The sequence below is a fragment of the Bubalus kerabau genome, chromosome 2, assembly GCF_029407905.1.
Source record: "Bubalus kerabau isolate K-KA32 ecotype Philippines breed swamp buffalo chromosome 2, PCC_UOA_SB_1v2, whole genome shotgun sequence".
Classification (NCBI taxonomy): Eukaryota; Metazoa; Chordata; class Mammalia; order Artiodactyla; family Bovidae; genus Bubalus; species Bubalus kerabau.
The window spans coordinates 183,881,869-183,892,885 of record NC_073625.1 but is presented as its reverse complement, the minus strand read 5'-3'; the positions used below and the strand labels follow the sequence as shown (position 1 = coordinate 183,892,885).

The 11,017-nt window shown below is 38.8% G+C and overlaps 1 non-coding gene across 1 annotated transcript; it reads right to left on the bottom strand.

The window, feature by feature from the left end:
* Positions 1-10,550: 10,550 nt before the first annotated feature.
* On the bottom strand, positions 10,551-10,622 carry TRNAC-ACA (transfer RNA cysteine (anticodon ACA)). The gene has a single exon. It is a non-coding gene; the product is annotated as a tRNA-Cys (tRNA).
* Positions 10,623-11,017: the final 395 nt, after the last annotated feature.

Sequence of the window (11,017 nt, the reverse complement as noted above, 5' to 3'; positions counted from 1 at the left end):
CTAACGGTTGCTTCTTGATCTGCTTACAGGTTTCTCAGGAGGCAGGTCAGGTGGTCTGGTATTCCCATCTCTTTTAGAATTTTCCACAGTTTGTTATGTTCTGCATAGCCAAAGGCTTTAGCATAGTCACTGAAGCTGAGGCAGAGGTTTTTCTGGAATTCGCTTGTGTTTTTGATGATCCAACAGATGATTGCAATTTGATCTCTGGTTCCTCTGCCTTTTCTAAATGCAGCTTAAACATCTGGAATTTCTTGGTTCATGTACTGCTGAAGTGTATCTTGGAGAATTTTGAGCATTACCTTGATGAAAACTGACCTATTCCAGCCCTCTGGCCACTGCTGAGTTTTCCAAATTTGCTGTCATGTTGAGTGCAGCACATTCACAGCATTATCTTTTAGAATTTGCAATAGCTCAACTGGAATTCCATCCCCTCCACTAGCTTTGTTCGTAGTGATGCTTCCTAAGGTCCACTTGAGTTTGCACTCCACAGAGTCTGGCTCTAGGTAAGTGATAAAACCATCATGGTTATCTGGGTCATGAAGATCTTTTTTGTATAATTCCTCTGTGTATTCTTGCCACCTCTTCTTAATATCTTCTGCTTCTATTAGGTCCATACTGTTTCAGCCCTTTATTGTGCCCACCTTTGCATGAAATGTTCCCTTGGTATTCTAATTTTCTTGAAGAGATATCTAGTCTCTCCCATTCTGTTGTGTTCTTCTGTTTCTTTGCATTGTTCACTTCGGAAGGCTTTCTTTTCTCTACTTTCTATTCTTTGGAACTCTCCATTTAGTTGGGTTTATTTTTCTTTTCTCCTTTGCCTTTCACTTCTCTTCGTTTCTCAGCTATTTGTAAGGCCTCTTCAGACAGCCATTTTATCTTTTTAAATTTCTTTATCTCAGCGATTGTTTTGATCACTGCCTCATGTCCAGTGCTAGGAACCTCCATCCATAGTTCTTCAGGGACTCTGTCTATCAGATCTAATCCCTTGAATCTATTTGTCACTTCTACTATAAAATTGTATGTGTTTTGATTTAGGTCATACCTGAATGGTGTATCTTAATGCCCATGAATACAAACACTCTGAAGAGAATAACAGGTAATTCCTGTTACAGGGCTTCAGCTCATTTTTAAGGAAGGTATTTGAGATTACATGAAAGTCAGATTGTCAAAACATACCAACATGTAATCAAAATCTTACCCAGTTATCAAACTTTTCTAATAATTTCAAAGATATAGGTAACTACAAGACTCAGACAAAGCAGAGAGAGGCCTGGGGACTTCAAACACTAACTTCTGATCCATCTCACTTTAGGCCCAGACTAACCTATGAGTCTCTGAGTAATGTGCACTGTTCATATCACTTACACAGAACAGTGAAGAACTCAGCTTACCTCCCATTTCCTAAGGATCTGTGACCTATTAATTTATTAATCCCTAGGTATAGGTTTAGAATAAGATCCTATATCTTTTCTTAAGATTTAGATTTAGGATAAAATCCTTGAAACCCTCCAAAAGCATCATATAGACAAGGACTGAACATATTTTCTAGGAAAACTGTCATTAGCTTCTTTACTAGGAAATTTGATTGTTTCTCTTGCTTTCTTTCTTTTCCAGGAGTATCACCCCCAATAAAAAGAGAGTAGATAGAAGGTCTCCTGCTGGTTCTTCCCTTCCTGGCACAGGACTGTGTGTGAGATGGCCCTGTGTGGTCCTCCAGGCTGACATGAGCTCTGCTGATTTGGGATCTGAGAGCACTGCCCTACTTATCTCCAAGTTTTGACCAGGGTTAAAGTGGAAGGTGGAAAGTCAACTTGAAGGACAGATGACTCATTATTTTATTTGTTCTTTTCACTTAGTAGCTGTCATTTTTATGTAGCACTTTTGACTATGCAGAGCATTTCTACCTGCATTATTCCAACTGACATGCAAAACAATCCTAGAAGACAGCAAAAAAGAGAAAGGTTTATAATTGATGAAACTGAGGATCAGTTTCAAGTAAAAAGAGGTGATTTAAGGTCTATTTGACCCCCAAGTTCATGCTCTATCCCCTGCATGACACTGCAGGTGCTTTAAAGCATAGACAGAAGATTTGACCAAGGTGAGGAGAAAAATAACAGTATCTATGTTCCTCTTAAATTCAGAGCATTTTCCCCCAAATTCTGCTTGCACAAAACTTTTCTAACTTTGCACAGTTGTGGTAAGGGCTAAGTGTCCTATGCTGGATGACTGCTCTGGCCCCATGAATCACTTTTTTAAGAACACTCGAGTGGGAGAAGATGGATGTGCTATCCCTGCAGCCCTCATCTACTTTCTGACAAGTGTGACATTGGTGAGGTGTATTTAAGGCACTTTCTTCTCAGGCCTCTCTTTTTTCCTCTTCAACAGGGTGCTGATGATTGACTTCTAGCAGATAAATGAGAAAAGGGAAGATAAGTGGGACAGATGTAAAACTGCCTTCATAATCCATCTATACATTCAAAAGAGAAGATATTGTGCTGAGGCCAAACAGGGACATTTAGCATGAAATGCGTTGTCCATGCCATCTTCCTAGTCTAGAGTCAAGCCTGCTTGGCTCTTAATCCCAGCACAATTGCTTCACCCTGGAAACAGGGTCCCCAGAGCCATCCATTGCCAGCCTATACTAGGACCAAGTCAATTCTAGGCAGGCATATTATCATAAGCTCTTGCCCAACACCACCATCCAGCTTTGTATCTGGGTTGTGAAGCAGTTCTGTACTTAAACTTGAAGTCCTCTTTCCTAAATAATTTGACAATCTTATGCAGTAGTCTGGTTACCTGGCCTTCTGCCTAGGATCCCAATCTTTGCAGGTTTTTCAGCCATGTTACTCTCCCAGGAAGATAGGAACTAGGGTTCAGTCCTATATTCATAATGTCTGGACACATACAAACTTCTGAAAGCCTTGCTGGAAATGCTGACCACATTGGCTGGATCACAATAGCCATCTACTTTCACACTGTATTGCACCCACCACTTGGGATGTTCCCATTATTTCCTGTTGAAACCCACTTTGTGTATCACTAATTGCCATATTATCTAATATTTGTTACCATATTATTTAGGTACTATTTTATACACATAGGCTACATTTTTTCCCAACTTCCATAGTTAGCTCTGTCCCCTAAACTGCCATCTAACCCCAATAAGCAGATAATCCTAGCTCTGGTCTCATCCTAGTCAACTTTACCTCACTGTTCTCAGAAAAAGCAAACATGCAAACAAACAAGACGCCACATCCTTAGCTGTGTAAAAATATCCCACACAGAGGAAAATTCCTGACTAACAGTCAGGGAACATGGAACAAACAGGGAACTGTTTGCCAATCTTCAGGGAGCTGAGAAACCCTACTTTATTTGTTTGGTTTTATCATACTTTCTTTTCTTCCTAAAAAGGTTTTTTTAAGTTAATTTTCAAGTTAAATATATTAAATTACTTTTGGGAAAGAAAGATTTTGTGGCAATTGTGGGTAAAAATTAAAATATCCCTAGGTATTACAAAACCAAAATAGTACTGTGTTATTGAAGTAAAATTTTAAGGCAGGGTCAAAATGCTAAGGTCTTAATAACCTTTTCTTTCCCAGGTCCCAATCAGCAGCTTCAAATTATATCATACTCCAAGAACATTCTGACTTCTTTATCAGCCAGAATGAGAAGAGAGAAATCATCATATCACTGAGACAAGTGTTCTGAGTGGGGAGAGGTGAAGAGGGACAGGAATCATTTACAACATTTCTTGGCAGCAAGATGAAGACACATCACAGAACACAAAAAGTTATGATGACACTGTGGATACCTGCTCAATCGCTTCATCTTTCCCAGGGAAAGAGTCAGAAAAGGGTAATAAACCCTCAAATGCAACAAGTTACTCTTTTTAGCTTCCAATTAATAATTCAACAACTAATTCAATCATAGAAGAATTTTTAAAATGATACACAATATTGGAGACAGTGTGGTTTTTCAATCACTTTTTTATACTTTGCTGTTGGGATGCATATGGGGACTTTCAGTCTGAAAAAACTTACTTTTTGTAGTATGCCTAAAAAACATTAGAAGTTAAATTCCTAAACTCAGCACTTCTAAGAATCTACCTAAAAAAGTAGTTAGAGATGCAGGCAAAGAACATTCATAAAAACACCATTTATGATAAAAAAAAAATAAATAATATTGTTAAATAAGTTAAGACACATTCAAATAATGAAATGTATGTAGCCATTAAAATTATGTGTGTATGTGTGTGTTAGTCATTTAGTTGTGTCTGACTGTAGCCCACCAGGCTCCTCTGCCATGAAATTCTCCAGGCAAGAGTGGATTGCCATTTTCTTCTCCAGGGGATCTTCCTGAAGACCCTTCAATACAGGGATTGAACCTGGGTCTCCTGCATTGCAGGCAAATTCTTTACCATCACAGCTACACAGTGGCAGCGTTTATAGAAAATGGTATGGAAGTTCCTTAAAAAACTAAAACTAAAATTATCATATGGTCCTGTAAACCAACTCCTGGTTATAAATCTGGAGAAAACCATAATTTGAAAAGATATGTGCATCCTAATGTTATAGCAGAAGTGTTTAATAGCCAAGACATGAAAGCAACCTAAGTGCCCATTGACAGAGGAATGGATAAAGATGTGGTACATATATACAATGGACTATGACTCAGACACAAAAAGAATGAAATAATGCCATTTGCAGCAACATGAAAGGACTTAGAAATGATCATATCAAGTGAAGTAAGTCAGGCAGAGAAAGACCAATACCATATGATATCACTTGTAGGTAGGATCTAAAATAGGACACAGGACTTCCCAGTGGGCCAGTGATGAAGAATCTGCCTGCCGGTGCAGGAAACATAGGTGAAATCCTTGGTATGAGAGGATTCCACATGCCATAGGACAACTAAAGCCCAGGGGCTACAACTACCAAGCCTGGCATGCTGTAACTGCTGATGCCAGTGTGCCATAGAGCCTGTGCTCTGCAAGGAGAGAAGCCTGTGCAGCACAACTGGAGAGTAACTTTTGCTCACTGCAACTAGAGAGACTCCTTGCACAGCAATGAAGACCTTTAGCCAAAATAAAGTGGAGCCAAAAACTATTTTATTTTTTGGTCTGTTTTCTTTTACTTATGTGAATTAATAAATAATTTTTAAAAACCAAAATGTATAAGACAGAAATTCACATAAGTAAAAGAAAACAGACCAAAAAATAAAATAGGACACAAATCAACCTACCTACAAAACAGAAACAGACTTGTGGTTTCTAAGGGGGAGGGTCCTAGGAGGGATGGACTGAGAATCTGAGATTAGCAGATACAAACTATCATATAGAGAATGGATAAACAATGAGGCACTACTTTACAGGACAGGGAACTATATTCAATACCAATAAACCATAATGAAAAATAATATGAAAAAGTATGTATATATAAATATATATAGCCGAATCACTTTTCTGTAGAGTAGACGTTAACACAATGCTGTAAATCAACAATAAGTACGTGCTCAGTTGCTCAGTCATGTTGGACTCTCTTCAGTCCCATGACTGTAGCCTGTCAGGTTCCTCTGTCCATGGAATTTTCCAGGCAAGAATACTGGAAGAGGTTGCTATATCCTACTCCAGGGTTTCTCCCAATCCAGGGATTGAATCCACTTCGCTTGTGTCTCCTGCATTAACAGACAAATTTTCTAACACCTGGGAAGCCCCAGGTAGCACTAGTGGTAAAGAATCTGCCTCCCAATGCAATACTTCAATGAAATAAATTTTTAAAAATATATATCCTAAAAATATCGAATGAAGTGGGAAAGTTTTCAAGGCATAATGTTAATGAGAAACACATGATACAAATTGCATATATCTTGCTATTATACATGTAATCTTATTTGTACACAAAATTGTGTCAGAAGGTTAAGGTCATAGAAAATATAAAATTCTTCTCTAGACTTTTGTGTGTTTTCTACATGCAGAGAATGGCTCACTCACTAACTAAGCCCAGATTAGAGTCCCTGCTCTAACTGTCCCATTCAAGCAATGCAATCCTTCCAAACAGGCTCTATAGCAAAGCCCTTTTTGCTTCCTTCACTAGAGCTCAGATTGCACCATGCAGCTGGCTGTTGGGAAAAGAGAGCAAACATAACTGTCCCAGTAAATTCTTAGTCACAGCACAGTTTGAAAATGGAGATCTCCTGTTCTCACCTTAGTCTAACACATGGCCAAGATTACAATGCTTATTTTTGGAAATCCAGTAGTTGAAGCATTGCATGGAAGCAGAAAAGATGTATTGTTAGACTGGGTTCCAGGAACATGGCAGATACTTAATAAATGTGTGATGAACAAGAGAATGAATAGCCAAAAGAAGCCATCAATCAGCTTATCAACAACGCTGGATTCTTGTCATACACTTGAATTATTCAGGGCACCAGGATAAACCTCTAACTTGCCAGATTTATCTCTTTAACAGATTTAACAGATTCCTGTTAAAGTCTCCAGTGACCAATAAAAATTCACTAGCCATTCACCTCAAGTTTCTGATTTCATTTCAATTCTGTTCCCTGCCTTCCATCCCAGCCCTTTCAGACATGAACTCACATACGGGCTACTCTACTAGGTTACTAAATCCCACCAGTGCAGATGTTGAAAAATTTACTTTGTGAGAATGCCTGCATGCCCCTATTCATCTTACAAGGGACTGTTCATCTTACAAGGGATGGTACAACTGCTAGTCAGGGTATTTTAGCCAGAATGATGAACAGTAGTTATATTACAACAAATTCTGAATGGGAAAGCCTACCAAGGTTTAAACACTAGATAACCCTGCTACAGAACCTTAGATATGAGAACTGGACCATAAAGAAGGCCGAGGACCTAAAAACTGATGCTTTCAATGTGGTGCTGAAGAAGACTCTTGAGAGTCCCTTGGACAGCAAGGAGATCAAACCTGTCAATCCTAAAGGAAATCAACCCTGAATATTCATTGAAAAGACGGATGCTGAAGAGCCAATACTTTGGCCACATGATGTGAAGGGCCAACTCATTGGAAAAGACCCTGATGCTGGGAAAGATTGAGGTCAAGAGGAGAAGGGGATGACAGAGGATGAGATGGTTGGAAGGCATCACTGACTCAATGGACATGAGTTTGAGCAAATTCTGGGAGATAGTTAAGGACAGGGGAGTCTGCCATGCTGCTGTTCATGGGGTCCCAGAGTTGGACACAACTTAGCAACTGAACAACACAACAGAGCTATTGATCTGAAGACCAGAAGTGAGGACAAGTTCGTGGTTGGAGATGAACTGGAGATGAGTATGGGAACTGCCATACTCAGAGGATGAGTATCAGAGGCTAGAGAAAACCAGAAACAATCAAATGGTCAGGAGCAGAGGTGGTAATAAGCTCCAGGTGGTGGCTACAAGCACACACAGTTGTTTGATTTGGCTTTTTTAAGTATTTGGGAAAACTGGCCTGATAGAAAGGGCAAGAGGCAGAGAAGACCATACACAATATGAGAAGAGGAGTTGATCAGGTCCTAATAACTCCCTACTGTGGTGCTGGATACAATGTGTAGCTCCATGAGATTAAGACCCCCATTCAAAAGAAAAACCCATTCATTCATTCATTCTCATTGGTCAGTCAAAGCCAGAAATTAGGAGCCAGCTGTGAAGAAGTGAGAAAATATGCAGAGAGAAACCCTGAGGAGAGACCCAAGGATATCTCTGTGGCCATGATAGCTACCTTTGTCAGTTGTGCACACTGCCTTGCTCACAAGCAACACTCAGGAGAGGCTTGCTGGGGATTGTGTATGTGTTTATGACATTACAATGTTAACTAGGATCTCAGAGAATAGCCCAAATGATTTTATCTTTGCATACATACAGGAGGTTCGGGATTAGGTGAGGATACATTTGACTTGGAACTGCAGGATTTGATAGCACCTTGGCAGCTATGTAGACTGGGTACATGTCCTCCAGTTCTTGAGCTGTATTCTTCCTCTCCTTCTTCTCCACCTCTCTCCCTTCTCTTCTCTCCCTCCTGCTTCCCCTCTCATTTTCTCCCCTTCTCTCCCTTTCTCTCTCTTTGCTTCCTGATTTCCAAGAAACAGGACCTGATGGGTCCAGTTCATCACTGAAGTCAAGGCCATATTATATACAGGTCTCTGGCAAGCCTATGGTTCAACTGGAAAAGGAACAAGCTAATATTCACTTTGTAGGACTATTGTAAGGATTTAAACAAGGTGAAAATGAGTAAATGTACCTAGCATATATGATGGGCATATAGACATTCATGAAGATGCTTTATATTCTCTTTTCCTCTCTCTGTAGTCACCCAAATTAAATCTTAAGTCTTTAGCTTTTCTTCAGAACATAATTCCTAGTCCCTAGTTACTAAGAGATGTTTTTAATTCCCTGGCTCTCCCACACCACTTCTTAAAATTGTCCATCTAAAAGCCCATGACACCTCCTTCCCTATTCTCATAGCTGTTCAAAATATCTGTTCCTTTTACTGATAAGGAAATTTAGACATAGAGAGTTTAAGTGAATGTTCCCATGCAGTCAGTAAATGGCAGAACTGGGATCCAACAAAGCCAAGATCTTTGTTATTTTAATTGTACCATGAAAAATTGCCTCAAACTATGGTGAAATGCTAATATTAGAGAAAGAGAACATTTCTCCATCCTGGCACAAAAGAGTCAAATCAAAATATTCAGAATCCCTTGTTGGTAGATGTTTATCTAAACTTTGTATCCAGGGATAGCTTCTAACAGGAAGGCTGCAGATCTAGGGGCAGCCTCCATGAGGAAGTTGTTGTCTTAAGCACACAAGGAAAAACACAAAACCACAGATGTGATATCAGAATCTGGTCCAAACTGAGGGTGTGGCTTGTTGAATCATACCTAGTTCAGCTTGTGGAATCCCTAAGCTTATAAAGCATTATGTTTTTCAGGCAGAGTGGTTTAGAGAAGGGATGAAGTAACTTGTAAGAAAAGGATTTAACTTAACAAGGTTCAAATGTACTATTTTACTTATTATGAAGGCATATAAAAAAACTATACGGAACACCCAAGTTAATCACTGCCTCACAATTGTTCCACCAAATAAATATAGATAAATATTGATTCAGCTTCTTTCTTCCTTTTTTTATCTTAATATATATTTTATTGAAGTATAGTTGACTTGCAGTGTTTCGGGTGCACAGCAAAGTGATTCAGTTATACATATACACATACATTGTTTTTGAGATTATTTTCCATTATAGGTCATTACAAGATATTGACTATAGTTTCCTGTGCTATACAGTAAACCTTTGTAGCTTGTTGCTTATCTAGTTTTAAAAATTAAAAATCTAGCCTTCTATTTATATTAAGTCAAACAAGTGGAATCAAAATGTCATAATTTTTTTAGTTAGGCAAAAATTCATGCTTTCTAAAATATGTATATATTATACATACTATATATATGCATACAAAAACTTTTCTACTACACTTGATAAAGGCTTGAAAAAAACAGCAAAAAATAAAAATAAAAAATAAAAAAGAATAGATGGAGAAATTGGAAAACATAAACTAATTGAAATAGAAGCACTGAATGTGAAACAGAAAAAGTGAGACAAACTAGATAAAAGATCATCATATAGTCCAGTTTTATTAAACATGGCTGTTCATTAGGAACACATCTGGAGCTTTGGAGAAAAAGAGAAATACCTGGGCATTTGTATTTTTCAAAAACTCCAAGATAATTCTGATATGCATCTGGATTTTAAAAAGTGATTTACAGGTGTTTCTATGAAGTGGTAGTTTGATGATATAGAATTCCATTATTTTTCTGTTGACCAATCATGATACAATGTTATTAAGTGAGTAATAGTTGCTGCTGCTGCAGCTGCAAAGTCACTTCAGTCGTGTCCAACTCTGTGTGACCCCATAGACAGCAGCCCACCAGGCTCCCCCGTCCCTGGGATTCTCCAGGCAAGAACACTGGAGTGGGTTGCCATTTCCTTCTCCAATGCATGAAAGTGAAAAGTGAAAATGAAGTCTCTCAGTCGTGTCCGATTCTTAGCAACCCCATGGACTGCAGCCTACCAGGCTCCTCCACCCATGGGATTTTCCAGACAAGAGTACTAGAGTAGGTTGCCATTGTCTTCTCACGTAATCACAATAGTAAAAGATGTTTATCAGTTTTCACAATCAATAGCCAGACAAAAAAGAAAAGATAATTAAAATTGAAAAGCATAATGGGAACATGATTAACCTAACAATATAAAATAATTACATACAATTGAGGGGTTCAAGCAGAGTGATGTGATAAGTGGAAATGCATACATGCACATGTTTTAATCTGCCCAGCCAGTTTATGTCTTTTGGTTGGTGCATTTAATCCATTTACATTTAAGGTAATTATTGATTTATATGAAGTGAAGTGAAGCGAAGCCGCTCAGTCGTGTCCGACTCTTTGCGACCCCATGGACTGTAGCCTACCCAGGCTTCTCAGTCTATGGGATTTTCCAGGCAAGAGTACTGGAGTGGGGTGCCATTTCCTTCTCCAAGGGATCTTCCCTACCCAGGGATCGAACCCGGGTCTCCTGCATTGTAGGCAGACGCTTTACCCTCTGAGCCACCAAGGAAGCCAGAGTGTTACAAGTTCTTCTTTATACGATCCTATTACCAAATTCTTAATTATTTTGGGTTTATTTTCTGTAAGTCTTTTCCTTCTTTTGTGTTTCCTGCCTAGAGAAATTCCTTTAGCATTTGCTGTAAAGCTGGTTTGGTGGTGCTGAATTCTCTTAACTTTTGCTTGTTTGGAAAGCTTTTGATTTCTCCATCAAATCCAAAGGAGAGACTTATTGGGTAGAGTATTCTTGATTGTAGGGTCTTCACTTTCATCATTTTAAATATATTGTGGCTTTCCCTTCTGGTTTGTAGAATTTCTGTTGAGAAATCAGCTGATAACCCGATGGGAGTTCCCTTCTGTGTTATTTGTTGTTTTTCCCTTGCTGCTTTTAATATTCTATCTTTGTCT